This window comes from Heteronotia binoei, chromosome 13 (genome assembly GCF_032191835.1).
Source record: "Heteronotia binoei isolate CCM8104 ecotype False Entrance Well chromosome 13, APGP_CSIRO_Hbin_v1, whole genome shotgun sequence".
NCBI classification, from domain to species: Eukaryota; Metazoa; Chordata; class Lepidosauria; order Squamata; family Gekkonidae; genus Heteronotia; species Heteronotia binoei.
Genome location: NC_083235.1, coordinates 2104773 through 2122514, shown reverse-complemented (window position 1 = coordinate 2122514; position 17742 = coordinate 2104773).

Genomic DNA, 17742 nt, shown 5'->3' with positions numbered 1-17742 from the left:
CCATTAACCAAAATATTATACAAACATTCAGGTATTTCTCCAATAATACACAAAGTCCAGCACCGTAGGTGCCCATGTCCTTTCTGGACAAAACGTTGCATGGCTGCATGCAGCAGGAATGTCCAGTCTTTAAGATGTACTCCTCCATCTCCCAGGACCACCTCTGGAGTTTGGTGCTCTCCCTCCGTTGCTGCTGTTGCTGGGGTGAGTGGTCCATCAAAGGAGGAAATCCCTGGCCCCACATATGGCGTTGGAAACTGCCCAGTTCCCACACAGTTGCTCCTTCTTTATCCCTCATTGGTGGAATGTTCCCTCTGTCCACTCTGTCCTCCCAGAAAACTACCTCTGGGGCTCCAAACAATTGCTGTCCCAGCTTCTTTTTGTCTCCTTCCTTCCTACCTCTATGCAACACCATGGACCTCGCAGAGACTGGCTGTGGTACATCCACCTGCACCACTTGAACTGCCTTTCCCGTCTTCTCCATAGCCACCACATAAGTAGCATCGCCCAGGTCATCCACAATCACATGGGGTCCCTCCCATTCCACTTTCCATTCACCAGTATGAAGTGGCAGGGAAACCATCACCCTATCCCCTGTCTCAACTTCTGAGAACTCCACTTCCTGGTCCCTTGCCAACTCACACAGTGGTTCCAGCCTCGGGTCACTTTGAACCTCAGACAGGAACATTTCTGGCTGCCCCAGACTTCCTATCATCTGTTCCTTCAAGCCACCCCTAGTCCCACTGTTTCCAGAACACTTAGCCAAAGTTGGATCTGGGTTCTCCGCCCCCTCAGTTGCTTTTTCAGTGTCAGCCAACTGAGCTCCTTCCTGCCTGGAAGGGTCCACAGCATGCTGCTGCCCTTGTGGAAATTGGCACCCCACTTCCCATTGGGCACACCCTCCTGCAGGGTTTGAGACAGACTGGTCCTCCCCCTCCCTGGTTGGTGGTGAGGTGGCTTCCCTAAAGTTGCCCTCCTCCCCCCACCTTCCCCTGAGGGTTTGGCTTGGGTTCTCAGTCCCCTCGGTTGGTTTTTCAGCACTACCAAACTGACCCCCTTCCTGCCTGGAAGGTTCCACAGCTTCCCAGGATTCCTGTCTGCCCTGCTTCAAGACGACCTGTTTTGAGAGCGTCTCGGACGATCCCACTTCCTGATCCACAGCTACTTGGTGAACCGGTTCCAACCTAAGGCCGCTCCGGACCCCCTTCTGGAACCGCTCCCGTCCCCCCAAGCCTTCAGCTATGTGCTCCTCTGAGCCCACATTAGCCTTGCTGCTCTCAGAACCTCCTGTGAAATCTCCACTCTCCACCTCGGTCTCTTCAGCTTGCACATCCCTTACGCTAGACAGGTCCCCTTCCTCGCTAGGAACATCCACAGCCTCTTGCTGCACTTGGGGAAAGCTACACCCCTCTTCCCCTTGGGAACACCCTACTCCAGGGCTTGAGATAGGCTGGCCCTCCCCCTCCTGGGTGACTGCCCTCTCTTCGTCCTCAGTAACCTGGGCTATTTCCCCCTCCCTGGTTGGTGGTGAGGTGGCTTCCTTAAAGTTGCCTTCCTCCTCCCACCTTCCTCCTCCCACTTCCCCCTGGGGGTTTGGCTGTGGGTTACAGCATTGATAGAGTACTGGCCCACCAACAAATCCCGACCCAATAGCACTGGAACTGTCTGTTCCTTCATTACCCCACATTCAGAATAGGATTTACCTTCTTGTGGAGCCAAACCCCTGAACTGCCTTCGGGAGTGGTCTGGCCCCAGTTTAAACCTTTTAAACACAGTGGCTTTATAGGCCGCAAAAGTTATCCCCCCATCTTCCACAGGCATGCTGTAATAGATGGCTGAAAGCTCTCCAGTCAGGTTGCTGCAGAGGTAAGACATATAGTCCTCATATGTGGGGCCAGGAATTTCCTCCTTTGATGGACCACTCACCCCAGCAACAGCAGCAACGAAGGGAGAGCACCAAACTCCAGAGGTGGTCCTGGGAGACGGAGGAGTACATCTTAAAGACTGGACATTCCTTCTGAATGCAGCAATGCGACTTGTTGGCCAGAAAGGACATGGGCACCTAGGGTGCTGGACTTTGTGTATTATTGGAGAAATACCTGAATGTTTGGGTAATGTTTTGGTTAATGGGTTTCTCCTTGTTTGTTTGGATTCTGCTACGGGGTCACCTCTGTAGGAGGCAACCCCTCCGGCTCAGAATTTAAGGAGGGGGACGTGTGGAGAAACGCCATCTGAGAGTGTTGGTGCTTCATCCAAAAAGGCAGGGATCAGTAAATCCATTCAGCATGCTTTGTAGCCTTCCCCTCCTTCCCCCCTCCCTTCCAGAGCCAAACCAACAACGCTAGGGGGAAAGTCTCCTAGAGAGGCAGGAAGGGCTGTTGTTCTTGCCATGTGCTAGGCAGGAAGAGTTTCTCAGTTTGCAGCAGAGGCTCGGGAAGAGAGGCTGCTTGCCTCTGAGCTCCGGCCTGTGGGGGGCCTGCTCAGGAAAATGAGGCCCCCAGGCAGGCAGACAAAGTAAGTCATTCTCTTAGGCAGATCAAGTATAGACCAGGGACAATACGATGCATTTAAAAACCACCTTTATTGTGCTGGGCTGTGCTGTGCTAATTTTGTAGATGCAACTGCTTTTGTTTTGGTGTTTTTCTTTTCCTATATTTTTCTCTTTTAAATAAATGTTTTTTCTGTTTTAAATACTGGCAATCTCTGTACCACATAGATCCCCAAACCGCTTTAGACCACGCTGTGTTGAGAAGGGGGCCCCAGGTGAAGGGGGGAAGGCATGCAGTTGGAGAAGGTGCCAATCCTCCAGGGGTGCCCCAAAGAAGCGCTGAGGTCTCTGTGAAACCCAAGTGCAGGGTGGCAGAGGACCTGGAGGCCTAGCCTCACAGCTGGAGAGGGGGATTGGGAGTCCTGTTCCTCTCAATCTGAACCCCGGGACTGAGCAGGTGGTGGCAGCGCGCCCAAGGGGCAGGAGGAGACATAGCTCCCTCCAGGAGTTGGCGACTCAATAGGGAGCTGACGGGACCGGGTCTGAAGGCAGAATCGGGCCGGTTCCGCCACAGCTTCTCTTATGTTCTTATGTGACACAGAGTGTTGGACTGGATGGGCCATGATTGCCCTGATCCAACATGGCTTCTCTTATGTTCTTCTGTGACACAGAGTGTTAGACTGGATGGGCCATGATTGACCTGATCCAACATGGCTTCTCTTATGTTCTTATGTGACTCAGAGTGTTGGACTGGATGGGCCATTGCCCTGATCCAACATGGCTTCTCTTATGTGACACGGAGTGTTGGACTGGATGGGCCATTGGCCTGAGCCAACATGGCTTCTCTTATGTTCTTATGTTACTCAGAGTGTTGGACTGGATGAACCACTGGCCTGATCCAACAGGGCTTCTCTTATGTTCTTATGTGACACAGAGTGTTGGACTGGATGGGCCATGATTGGCCTTATCCAACATGGCTTCTCTTATGTTCTTATGTGACACAGAGTGTTGGACTGGATGGGCCATGATTGCCCTGATCCAACATGGCTTCTCTTATGTTCTTCTGTGACACAGAGTGTTGGACTGGATAGGCCGTTGCCCTGATCCAACATGGCTTCTCTTATGTTCTTATGTGACTCACAGTGTTGGACTGGAGGGGCCATTGGCCTGATCTAACCTGGCTTCTCTTATGTTCTTATGTGACTCAGAGTGTTGGACTGGATGAACCACTGGCCTGATCCAACAGGGCTTCTCTTATGTTCTTATGTGACACAGAGTGGTGGACTGGAGGGGCCACTGGCCTGATCCAACATGGCTTCTCTTATGTTCTTATGTGACACAGAGTATTGGACTGGAGGGGCCACTGGCCTGATCCAACATGGCTTCTCTTATGTGACACAGAGTGTTGGACTGGATGGGCCACTGGCCTGATCCAACATGGCTTCTCTTATGTACTTATGTGACACAGAGTGTTGGACTGGATGGGCCACTGGCCTGATCCAACATGGCTTCTCTTATGTTCTTCTGTTACACAGAGTATTGGACTGGAGGGGCCACTGGCCTGATCCAACATGGTTTCTCTTATGTTCTTCTGTGACACAGAGTATTGGACTGGAGGGGCCACTAACCTGATCCAACATGGCTTCTCTTATGTTCTTATGTGACACAGAGTGTTGGACTGGATGGGCCACTGGCCTGATCCAACATGGCTTCTCTTATGTTCTTCTGTTACACAGAGTATTGGACTGGAGGGGCCACTGGCCTGATCCAACATGGCTTCTCTTATGTTCTTATGTGACACAGAGTGTTGGACTGGATGGGCCACTGGCCTGATCCAACATGGTTTCTCTTATGTTCTTCTGTGACACAGAGTATTGGACTGGAGGGGCCACTGGCCTGATCCAACATGGCTTCTCTTATGTTCTTATGTGACACAGAGTGTTGGACTGGATGGGCCACTGGCCTGATCCAACAGGGCTTCTCTTATGTTCTTCTGTGACACAGAGTGTTGGACTGGATGGACCTCTGGCTTGATCCAACATGGCTTCTCTTATGTTCTTCTGTGACTCAGAGTGTTGGACTGGATGGGCCATTGGCCTGATCCAACATGGCTTCTCTTATGTCCTTATGTGACACAGAGTGTTGGACTGGAGGGGCCATTGGCCTGACACAGAGTATTGGACTGGAGGGGCCACTGGCCTGATCCAACATGGCTTCTCTTATGTTCTTATGTGACTCAGAGTGTTGGACTGGATGGACCTCTGGCTTGATCCAACATGGCTTCTGTTATGTTCTTTTGTGACACAGAGTGTTGGACTGGATGGGCCATTGGCCTGATCCAACAGGGCTTCTCTTATGTGACTCAGAGCTGGACTGGGTGAGCCATTGGCGTGATCCATCATGGCTTCTCTTATGTTCTTCTGTTCTTTCCTTCCTAAGACGCATTCTATATTCTAACACATTCAGAACAAACAACAGCCCTGCCTGCCCCCATATTGTGTTCAGGAAGCAGCAGCAGAGAAAATCGCGGCACTCCTAAAGCCATCTTTACTTTGTAGTGCAGAAGAGATTTCAAACAACGACTTCTCAATCCACAACTAAGGTTGCCAGCTCCTAGCTGGGAAAGAAAGACCTCAAGATTTGGGGATGGAACCTGGGGAAGTCAGGGCCTTTAGTGGGTGCAAGGCCACAGAGTCCACCCTCCGGGGGTGGCCAAACTTGCTTAAGTAAGAGCCACACAGAATAAATGTTAGATGTTTGAGAGCCACAAGACATGAACATCAAATGTTTAAGAGCCGGAAAACATGGACATTGGATGTTTGAGAGCTGCAAGACAGATAGGGAGGGAGGGAGGGAAATAGATGGAGGGGAGGGAGAAGGGAGGGAGGGAGAGAGAGGTGGAAAGAAAGCAACTTTAAAAGCATCCTGCAAGCCGCCATCTGGTTTGGTGTGGAGAAACGGTTTAAAGAGAGAAATACCTTCCCCAAGCTGGCCGACGGGGCGGTGGAAGCTTTGAGAGCCACATCATATGTGCGAAAGAGCCACAGTTTGGCCACCAAAGCATCCACATTCTCCAGCCAGGGGAACTGAGCCCTCGAGTCTGGAGACAAGCTGTAATTGGGGGGGGGGGGTGAGCTCCCCAGGCCCCCCCTGGGGGCTGGCATCCCTAACACCGTGGAGAACAGAGAATTCTGAACATTCCCTTCCTGCCGGGGTCCTCACTTGCTTGTGGACGTGCAGCTGGCCCTGGCACCTCTGGCTCCAGCACTCCTGCAAGGCCTCCTGGAGGTCATCCAGCTCCTTCTGGCGGGCCTGGCTCTTCTTCTCCAGAGCCTGGAGGCTGCGGAAGAGAGGCAACACAGCAGCTCGTGTCTCCGGAGTCTGCCGGGCCTTTGACTCGAGGACAACCCCACCCCCCTGTCCTGCCAGGAGCTTCTAACCCTTCCCCTACATGCCTTCTGCCCACCCACAGGGATGCCGGGGCAGCTTCGGGAGAGCAGCGGCCTTAGCAGTGATGCCATGTCACTCTAGGAGCTCAGTAGCCTCCATTACTGCTGTTTGCCATGGGGACTGAGCTCTGACGTCTGGAAGTCATTCCGGGAGAGCTTCAGACACCGGCTGGAGGCTGGTAACCCTCTGGTGGGTTTGTGAATGGTTGAAGACACTGAGGAAACATTATGCCCACAAGTGGAGGAGGAAAAAGAAGAAAAGAAAGAAGAGGAGGTGGAGGGAGGAAGAAGAGGAGGAGGAGGAAAAAGAAGGAAGAAGAAAAAGGAGAAGAGGAGGAGGAAGAAAGAAGAGGAGGAGGAGGGAGGAAGAAGAAGAGAAGAAGAAGAAGGAAGAAGAAAAAGGAGATGAGGAGGAGGAAGAAAGAAGAGGAGGAGGAGGAGGGAGGAAGAAGAAGAGAAGAAGAAGGAAGAAGAAAAAGGAGAAGAGGAGGAGGAAGAAAAGAAAGAAGAGAAGGAGGGAGAAAGAAGAAGAAAAGAAAGAAGAGAAGGAGGGAGAAAGAAGAAGAAGGAAGAAAAGGAAAAGAGAAGGAAGAAAAAGAAGAGGAAGAAGACAAGAAAAAAAGGAGGAGGAAGAAAAAGAGGAAGAGGAGGAGGAAGAAGAAAAAGAAGAGGAAGAGGAAGAAAAAGAAAAAGAAGAAGATGAAGAGGAGGTAGAAGAAGAAGACTGCACTTCTCTCTGAATCAGAGTCTCAGAGCAGCTCACAATCTCCTTTACCTCCCCTCCCCAACAACAGACACCCTGTGAGGCGGGTGGGGCTGAGAGAGCTCTGACAGAAGCTGCCCTTTCAAGGAGAGCTCTGCGAGAGCTATGGCTGACTCCAGCAGCTGCAAATGGAGGAGTGGGGTAGAAGAGGAAGAAAAGGGAGAGGGAAAAGAAGAGTTGGATTTATACCTCACCTCCCCCAAAGTCTCCTGGCCCCGCCCCCAAAGTCCCCTGTCTTGCAGTTGGAAACCTCACCTGCACCATCCTGAAAAGCCAGCGCTTTTTTCAATTGTGCCTTTCTCTGTAGCCCTCCAGTGGAGCAGGGGCTCTGAGGCAGGGTGGGGTCTCCCCCCTCCCCCCCGCCCCCCGCTGGGAAGCCCCAGAATCCCCCCTTGTAGCTGCTTCTCCTCTCACCTCTTGGCCTGCAGCAAGGCACAAAGCTGGGCCTGAGACTCCAGGAGAGCCTCGTACTGCCTCTGCCAGGCCTCCCCCTGGGCGAGTTCTTCGTGGATCTGCTCCTGCAGCCGGGAATTGCCCTTCTCCAAGCTCCTGGGAGGAGAGAAGGGGGCCGAAAGAGAAGCTGTGGATTGGACGGGGCTGCCCCCCCCCCAGGCCTCCTGGCTTGCTTTCTAAGCCCAAAGGGTGTCCGGTGGAGGGAGGGGTTGGAACTAGGGTTGCCAATCCCCAGGTGGGGGCAGGGGATCCCCCGGTTTGGAGGCCCTCCCCCCCCCTTCAGAGTCATCAGAAAGCGGGCGGGGGGAGGGAAATGTCTGCTGGGCACTCCATGACCGAGTCCCATAGGGTATAATGGAGAATTGATCTGTGGGTATCTGGGGCTCTAGGGGGGTAGTTTGTTGAGGTAGAGGCACCAGATTTACAGCATAGCAAACAACACCTTTCCTCAAAAGACCCTCCAAGTTTCAAAAAGATTGGACCAAGGGGTGCAATTCTATGAGGCCCAAAAGAAGGTGCCCCCTATCCTTCATTATTTCCAGTGGAGGGAAGGCATTGAAAAGGTGTGTGGCCCCTTTACATGTGATGGCCAGAACTCCCTTTGGAGTTCAATTATGCATCTTGCTCCTGGCTCCACCCCCAAAGTCTCTTGGCTCCACCCCCCAAAGTCTCCAGATAGTTCTTGAATTGGACTTGGCAGCCCTAGTTGGAACCCTTGGCGCCGTCCTCCCAATGTAACCCCAAGCGGCTGTTAGCCTGCCGCAGAGACAGTAGGCCAAGTAGGCATTGCCTTTAGGGGACCAGGGCTGCATCTCCCCTGTGGTTTCTCCACTGCTTGCAATCCTCCCAGTCTGCACATGAAGAAGAGAAAAAAGAAGAAGAATTGCAGATTTATACCCCACCCTTCTCTCTGAATCAGAGACTCAGAGCAGCTTGCAATCTCCTTTATCTTCCTCCCCCACAACAGACACCCTGTGAGGTGGGTGGGGCTGCGAGAGCTCTCCCAGAAGCTGCCCTTTCAAGGACAGAGTCTCAGAGCGCCTACAATCTCCTTTATCTTCCTCCCCCACAACAGACACCCTGTGAGGTGGGTGGGGCTGAGAGGGCTCTCCCAGAAGCTGCCCTTTCAAGGACAGAATCTCAGAGCGCCTACAATCTCCTTTATCTTCCTCCCCCACAACAGACACCCTATGAGGTGGGTGGGGCTGAGAGAGCTCTCCCAGAAGCTGCCCTTTCAAGGACAGAATCTCAGAGCGCCTACAATCTCCTTTATCTTCCTCCCCCACAACAGACACCCTGTGAGGTGGGTGGGGCTGAGAGGGCTCTCCCAGAAGCTGCCCTTTCAAGGACAGAGTCTCAGAGCAGCTTACCATCTCCTTTATCTTCCTCCCCCACAACAGACACCCTGTGAGGTGGGTGGGGCTGAGAGAGCACTGACAGAAACTGCCCTTTCAAGGACAGCTCTGCAAGAGCTGTGGCTGACCCAAGGCCATTCCAGCAGGTGCAAGGGGAGGAGTGGGGAATCAAACCCGGTTCTCGCAGAAAGGAGTCCACGCACTTCACCACTACACCAAACTAGCACCAAACTTGCAGCCAGCAACTGAGCCGCTCTTTGCCCAACTTGTTTGGTGCAGCTGCTGCTGGTGTCATCCCCAAATTTGCCTCTCCCCTGCAGCTTAGTCAAAGGGACTTTTAAGAAGGTACCTGCAGGCTGCAGTGGGGGCCGTGGGGTGGGCACTCAGATTCTGAGATCATTTGTGAAGGCCCCCCACCCAAGATTTCGACTGCCGGGGGCCTCCACAGGCTTTAATCCGGCACTGCTGAGAGGGAGGGGGAAGAAAGAGAGGGGGGTTACCTGCTGTGTACCGCCTCCATGTTGCCAGGATCTGCTCTTCAGCACTGACGCCTCCCAAGCAAATCAGCAGGTGGGTGAGCATTGCTTTGGAGACATCTGGAAAGCAAACCTGAAGAGTGACTTTTTCTGGGCACGAGGAGGATGCTGATATGAGGGGAAGGGCTGAGGAGACAATACTGACCTGGAAGGACCAAGGGCCTGATACAGAAAGAGGTTGTTTCACGTGTGATCAGGGGGGCCTGGCTCAGTGGCAGAGCCTCTGCTTGGCATGCAGAAGGTCCCAGGTTCAATCCCCAGCATCTCCAGTCAAAAGGACCATTTAGGAGGGGATGGGAAAGACCTTGACCTGAGACCCTGGCTCAGTGGCAGAGCCTCTGCTTGGCATGCAGGAGGTCCAAGGTTCAATCCCCAGCATCTCCAGTCAAAAGGACCATTCAGGAGGTGATGGGAAAGACCTTGACCTGAGACCGTGGCTCAGTGGCAGAGCCTCTGCTTGGCATGCAGGAGGTCCAAGGTTCAATCCCCAGCATCTCCAGTCAAAAGGACCATTCAGGAGGTGATGGGAAAGACCTTGACCTGAGACCCTGGCTCAGTGGCAGAGCCTCTGCTTGGCATGCAGGAGGTCCAAGGTTCAATCCCCAGCATCTCCAGTCAAAAGGACCATTCAGGAGGTGATGGGAAAGACTTTGACCTGAGACCCTGGCTCAGTGGCAGAGCCTCTGCTTGGCAGGCAGAAGGTCCCAGGTTCAATCCCCAGCATCTCCAGTTAGAAGGACCATGCAGGAGGTGATGGGAAAGACCTTGGCCTGAGACCCTGACTCAGTGGCAGAGCCTTTGCTAGACATGCAGAATGTCCCAGGTTCAATCCCCAGCATCTCCAGTCAAAAGGACCATTCAGGAGGTGATGGAAAAGACTTTGACCTGAGACCCTGGCTCAGTGGCAGAGCCTCTGCTTGGCAGGCAGAAGGTCCCAGGTTCAATCCCCAGCATCTCCAGTTAGAAGGACCATGCAGGAGGTGATGGGAAAGACCTTGGCCTGAGACCCTGACTCAGTGGCAGGGCCTCTGCTAGGCATGCAGAAGGTCCCAGGTCCAATCCCCAGCATCTCCAGTCAAAAGGACCATTCAGGAGGTGATGAGAAAGACCTTGACCTAAGACCCTGGCTCACTGGCAGAGCCTCTGCTTGGCATATAGAAGGTCCTAGGTTCAATTCCCGGCATCTCCAGTGAAAAAGACCAGGTAGGAGGGGATGGGAAAGACCTTGACCTGAGACCCTGGCTCAGTGGCAGAGCCTCTGCTTGGCATGCAGGAGGTCCCAGGTTCAATCCCCAGCATCTCCAGTTAAAAGGACCAGGCAGGAGGGGATGGGAAAGACCTTGGCTGAGACCCTGGTTCAGTGGCAGAGCCTCTGCTTAGCATGCAGAAGATCCCAGATTCAATCCCCAGCATCTCCAGTGAAAAATACCAGTCAAGAGGTGATGGGAAAGACCTTGGCCTGAGACCCTGGCTCAGTTGCAGAGCCTCTGCTTGGTATGCAGAAGGTCCCAGGTTCAATCCCCAGCATCTCCAGTTCAAAGGACCAGGCAGGAGGGGATGGGAAGGACCTTGGCCTGAGACCCTGGCTCAGTGGAAGAGCCTCTGCTTGGCATTAAGAAAGTCCCAGGTTCAATCCCCGGCATCTCCAGTTCAAAGGACCAGGCAGGAGGGGATGGGAAGGACCTTGGCCTGAGACCCTGGCTTAGTGGCAGAGCCTCTGCTTGGCAGGAAGAAGGTCCCAGGTTCAATCTCTGGCATCTCCAGTTCAAAGGACCAGGCAGGAGGGGATGGGAAAGACCTCGGCCTGAGATTCTGGCTCAGTGGCAGAGCCTCTGCTTAGTATGCAGAAGATCCCAGATTCAGTCTCCGGCATCTCCAGCGAAAAAGACCAGGCAGGAGGTGATGGAAAAGACCTCTGCCTGAGACCCTGGAGAGCGGCTGCTGGTCTGAGTAGACAATACCAACCTTGATGGACTAAAGGTCTAGAACAGCATAAGTCAGCTTCATGTGTGGGGAAGGGGAAGAGTGCCCTGCCAAGCACATGTGCGCCACAAAAGCCATCCAGTCCAGAAGGACAGGCGTTGGATGATCGCACACCACATCTGCCACTCATACTCAAGGCTGCAGCACTTACCAGGTTATGACAATGTCAAGTTTAATACGGTCATAGACCAGTCAAATTAAATACAAATAACTTAATAAAATACAATCTGGTAAAACAATAATCAGAATAAAACACACAGTATGATATAATTTCCCTCCAGAACATTAGTTAGGTTCCATGGCCAAGGCATTCAGTTGGATATTTCCCTTAAAAATTGCTTCCGGAGACTTATAGCTCGCGAAGCAAATTTTGCCACACATAAAGTGGTTCTTTTATTCCTATCCGCCAATAATTTGTCTTGCTGATATCTAATATTTCTCCCAGGGACACTGGAACAGATCGGGAGTATATAGTCGGCCCTAATACACTGATATAATTTACATTGGAATAATACATGTTCCCTATCTTCCTGTTTCTTGTCCCCACAAATACACAATCTCGCCTCGTATGGTTGTCCTGCCTATCTGCCTTCAATAATAGCTGACGGTAACATATCAAGTCTGAGAAGGGTAAATGCTCTCCTGTACTCAACTTTATCAAGATTATGCAAGTATGGCATCGGTGTTATTTTATGTAGCTCCTCTATTCCTGGTAAATAACCTTTAAGCTGATTCAAATCATGCTGTCTTTCGACATCCAAGATTCTCTGTTTAAGAAAGGGTTTAACCAGATTGTACTCCATGTTGAGCAAATATTGTTTAGGTAGTCCATAATAACCCAACTTGGACTCTGTTTCTCTAATCCACGGAGGCACAAACGCGTCTCTTGCTATCAGCCCCACCAAACTGGTGGGCTGAGTCATTAGTTTATACCAGTAAAGAATAGCAGCAATCCACAGTCTTGCTTTCACAGTGACCATACCTGTTTCTATTCTGATGAAATGGGAGCACATGGAGGGACTTGTAGTATATGCCTAAGGAACTTTGATTGCACTTTCTCCGCTAAATACCAGAGATGCTGATATGGTGTTATACTCAAGGGTGAGTATAGAATTTGGGCGAGGGCCTTGGCCTTAAAGACCTTAACTGCAGCCGCCACGTTCTGCCACCCGGAGGTCCAATATAATTTCTCTATGGCTCCTGAACTTTTTGCTGCACTTGTTGTAACATATTCCATATGTGCCTTCCTGGCCCCTGAGGCCTGAAAGACTACCCCTAGGTACTTAAAGCAGCGTGTCTGTTCAATAGCCCTATCGTTTATCTTCCAATGATGTACCTTGGGTCTATTTGCAAAGGCTAAATTTTTAGGTGCCAGGTTATGAAGCACTTACCAGGTTGTGGTCATCTGCGGGTCAGTTTGAGACATGGGTCCTTTGCTCCCACACAGTGGCCCAACCCAATGGAGTCCACTTGAGCAAAGAGAATCTTCACCTGGGCCCGGTTGCCATCACACAGCCAGGGGTTGCTTAGCAACCAGCCACCTCACCCACACTGCTCTGGCCTGCTGGCCTCGCTCCTGCTCTGAGCCCCAACCAGGTTGATCTGTCAGGCAATCCAGAATGATAGAGTTGGAAGGGACCTCCAGGGTCATCTAGTCCAACCCCCTGCACAATGCAGGAAACTCACAAACACCTCCCCCTAAATTCACAGGATCCTCATTGCTGTCAGGTGGCCATCTAGCCTCTGTTGAAAAACCTCCAAGGAAGGAGAGCCCACCACCTCCCAAGGAGGAAGCCTGTTCCACTGAGGAACCGCTCTAAACTCACAAATCCCTCCCCCTAAATTCACAGGATCCTAATTGCTGTCAGATGGCCATCTAGCCTCTGTTGAAAAACCTCCAAGGAAGGAGAGCCCACCACCTCCCGAGGAGGAAGCCTGTTCCACTGAGGAACCGCTCTAAACTCACAAATCCCTCCCCCTAAATTCACAGGATCCTAATTGCTGTCAGATGGCCATCTAGCCTCTGTTGAAAAACCTCCAAGGAAGGAGAGCCCACCACCTCCCGAGGAGGAAGCCTGTTCCACTGAGGAACCGCTCTAAACTCACAAATCCCTCCCCCTAAATTCACAGGATCTTCATTGCTGTCAGATGGCCATCTAGCCTCTGTTGAAAAACCTCCAAGGAAGGAGAGCCCACCACCTCCCGAGGAGGAAGCCTGTTCCTATATATATATATATATATATATATATATATATATATATATATATATATATATATATATATATATATAATTGGAATTTGAAGAAACAAGATAAGGAAATACAGAGTAGGGGAGGGGAAAAGGGAAATAGCATTATTTCGACATAAACTCTGCATCATTCGTTTACAAATGTTTCTCATAGTCTATAAAGATTTACAGTCTTTAGATTATAACTAACAATTTGCTAATATCGACACTAAAATATCAAAATTGAGGAATTATAAGCATGTGTCATATATGAATCAAATTTGTGTCTTCAACTATTCATAAAAGGGTTTCATAAGAACATAAGAGAAGCCATGCTGGATCAAGCCAATTGTCAGGCTCTGTTCATTCGTGATGCCAATCAATACTGTTACTAATCATATGCAATGCTGCTAGAGAGGCCTCCTAACATAGAAGCGGGGTAACAAGGGCAGAGGGGGGAAGAGTAGAAAACAGCTTCCCAAAGTTGCCAAGGTCCCTTTGAAGTAGACAGTGTGCGCCAGATTCTCACCTCCTCCCCGGAGGCCCGAAGGACATTGGCGCTGGGAACTGTAACCACCAACGGAAGAGATAAGGTGGGGAGCATTGGGAAAGATCTCACATGCAAAGTAACCTTTTGTTTTGGGAATCAGGGGGTAGAAACCATTGCTTTGATGTAGAAGAATAAATGCCAATAGTTAGAGCTGATCTCCATCAGTTCCAATACCTATCATGCTGAAGTAACTCTGAAGTATCCAATAAATGCAACTTTGTTTTAAACTACTAAGTCTGCTTTCTTGTGAGCTTCAATCAACCCACGCCTGACATTTTGGAACTGATCCCGCAGAAGGTTTATCAGTGCGGGTAAATTTGTAGCAGATGGCTGAAAAGGCACCCGGCGACCGAGAACCTTCAGAACCGATCAACATCCCGGGGTCTCCGGTGCAGCACGTCACCGAAAGGAGGGAAGTCAAACTCGGGGGAACGCGGCATGTACAAGAGCTCTTTATCACCCCGAAAGCGTGGTACCCCCACACCTCAACCACCCTGATGGATGAGGCCGCGATCCAGCACGAGGCCATCCTCAACTGGCCCGGACCGAAAGGAAACCCGGGGAGCGGCAGCAGCTCGCCTACCAGCATGTACCGGTAACAACGATTCCCCACCCCGGAGGAACGACAGTGGGGGTCGGAATCGGAGGAGAAGGATGAGGGACCCTCCCAAGGCCGGGATCCGGTGGAGACGTTGCGGGGAGAGATGTCCACCTTAGCCCGAGACCTGAGACGGGAAATGAAGGAGAATATGGCCCTGATGCTACAGGAGGTCCCAAAACAGATTGATCGAAGCCTGGTTGACCAGACCCCTGTCGGCAGCTTCCCCCGGCTGCCCCGGCGGCACCGGCCACTCCAGCAGCCCCAGCCGCGCCGGTCGCCCCGGCCAGGGGAGAGAGGCAAGCGAAATCCCGCGAGCTGGACGCCACATTTGATGGGAACCCCAAGGGAGTGGAGTACTTTATCATCCAGGCGACCAGCTATTGGGGGGATACTTTTCCTGACAAGTTCAGCCGAGTGGACTACTTGGGGTCGAAAATGAAAGGGGCCGCCCAGAGGTGGTACATGAGCCTGTACGAGACCAGGGAGCCTGAACTAGATACTGTCGGGGGCTTCCTCCAAGCACTACTATTGCAGTATGAAGACCCCCTACAAGAGACAAGGGCCATTGCCGCGATCCAGAACTTGCAGCAGGGAACGATGTCCATCCGGGACTACGCAGCTAAGTTCCGGACCCACAGTGCGAAGATCCGGGGATGGAGCGAGATGATGAAGATAACGGCATACCGAAAGGGCCTGAACGCCAACCTGCTAGACCGGGCCCTGGTGTCAGAACTTGTAACTTCCATATATGCTAAGCCTGCTTGTATTAGCCTAACTGACTCCATATTGAAAATGCCTACTAACACAATGTCCTTGCATCTATGCCTACTAACCCAAGGCCTTTGCATTTCATACAAACTGTGACCACTGAAGGGCGACTGATAGTCTCTGGGAAGCATCTGCAGGTGTCCTTTGAAGCTAGCCTCCCAGAGCAAAGCAGCAGGGTTCCTTCCTCCGCCTTAGAGATAAGGGCAGGGGACCCTGCACCATTAGAGAATACGCCACCGAATTCATGACGCATTGCTCCAGGGTGCGGGGCTGGAGTGAGTTGATGAAGTACACCGCGTTCAAGAACGGGCTGAATGCCAACATCCTGGACCAGTGCTACCATCAGGGAAGACCCGACACCCTGGTGGGCTGGGTCCAGTTAGCGGGCGAAGGGGAGATGAACCTGCAGCACGTGGGGATCCGCCGCCAACAACAACTGGCAAAGAAGGGGGGAAGCCGGGCCCCACCCCCGCGAAGCCCGAGGGGAAGAGAGCCCCGGTGCCCACAACACCACCAGGCCCGCCAGGGGAAAGGAGATGCTTTCAGTGCGGGGATTCGGGGCACTTGGTGGCCAACTGCCCCAAGAAGCCATGGCTCGCAACACCGCTCCCCAAGCCGCTCGCCCCAGCCCCGAAGAAAGCTGGGGGGAGAGCGAAAGAGCCCTGTCAGGGCGCCGTCGCCACGTCCATGGCAATTGACGAGGATATTATAACAATCGAGGAGTCGAGCGAGGAGTCTTGGGATCCTGAGCTGGCGGGAAACGACAGCGACCTGCTCTAATGGGTGCCGCGAAGCAGGTCAAGGAAGCGATGGCACCGATGACGGTGAGAATAACCGGGGAACTTTTATTTATGGCAGTGACCTTGCTAAATCCCAAGCTAAAGCGGTTTATGCACGCGAGGGCCTTAATAGACTCGGGGTGCACACAGGAGATCATTACCCCCCGCCTGGTAGAGGCGCTAGGGCTGGTCAAGTCCCCACTACCCCTCCCGATCCAATTCGAGCAGATGGGCAGGTCGGTAATGAAGGGGGAGCCCTGCATGGAGGAGACCCAGGCGGTGCCAGTGGGGATGAAGGAACACTGGGGAATAGAGATGTTTGTGGTGGCCCCCTCATCCTCGTTCGATGTGGTGGTGGGAGCGGAGTGGCTAGCTAGGCACCAGCCAGACATACAGTGGGAAGCGCAGATTGTCAACTTCCCGGACTGGAGGTGCGAGCACCACCACTGGCGGGGGGAGTGGGGCCCCAACCCCCGGCCCCAGAACGAGAGACTGTGTCTGACGATAGAGGAGGTCAAATCGATCCCCAAAGAGTACCGGGATTTGAGGAGGGCGTTTAGCGAGGAGGAGGCTAATGAGCTACCGCCCTACCGGCCCACGGACTGCGCGATCGAACTCATCCCCGGCCAAGAGCTGCCGAAGGCCAAACTTTATTCCATGGGGTGGACAGAAAAGGAGAAACTAAGAAAATTCATAGACAAAAATCTGAAACGGGGCTTTATTCGCCCCGCCACCGCACCCCACGCGGCCCCAGTCCTCTTCCGGAAGAAGAAGGATGGGAGTCTGAGACTATGCACAGATTTTCGCGGGATAAATGGGATTTCTATGTCCAACGCCTACCCAATCCCGCTAATAAAGGATTTGTTGAACACGGTGGCGGGGGCAAGGTGTTCACGAAACTCGACCTCCGAGATGCGTACTTCCGGGTGCGGATCAAGGAAGGGGACGAGTGGAAAACGGCATTTAACACCCCCATGGGACAATTCGAGTATCTGGTAATGCCGTTTGGGCTGCAGGGAGCCCCGGGAGTATTCATGAACTTTATAAACGAAGTGCTGAGAGAGTACCTGTACAAAGGGGTGGTGGTGTACCTGGATGACATCATTATTTATTCTAAAGACCTAAAATCGCACGTGCCCCTGGTGAGGAAGGTGCTGACCACCCTGTACCAAAACAAATTGTACGCAAAATTGACCAAGTGCGAGTTCCATCAAACGGAACTAGATTATCTAGGGTTTCGGGTGTCCGGGGAGGGGCTGGCAATGGACACGGCCAAAATCCAGGCGGTGCTGGACTGGGAAGCCCCCCGAACTCGACGGCAGCTACAATCTTTCTTGGGGTTCGCAACTTTTTACAGAGAATTCATAAAGGGGTTCACACAAGTGATGCTGCTGCTCACAGAATTGCTTAAAACCAAAGGGAAGGGGGAAGAGGCGAAAAAACCTGGGGCCCGCCTATACTGGACTCCTAAGTGCCAAGAGGCGTTTCATGAATTAAAGAGACTGTTTACCAGTGAGCCGGTGTTAGCCCACCCGAACGAACTTAAGCCCTTCGTTGTGCAATGTGACGCCTCCGACGTCGCGGTGGGGGAAATATTAATGCAAAAAGACGAAAAGGGAGGGCTAAGACCCTGCGCATATATTTCCCGGAAGTTCTCAAATGAGCAGAGGAATTGGTCGGTGTGGGACAAAGAGGCATTCGCAGTAACATACGGCATCAAAACATGGCGCTCGTGGCTAGAGGGGGCGCGAGTGCCATTCGAAATTTGGATGGACCATAAAAACCTAGAA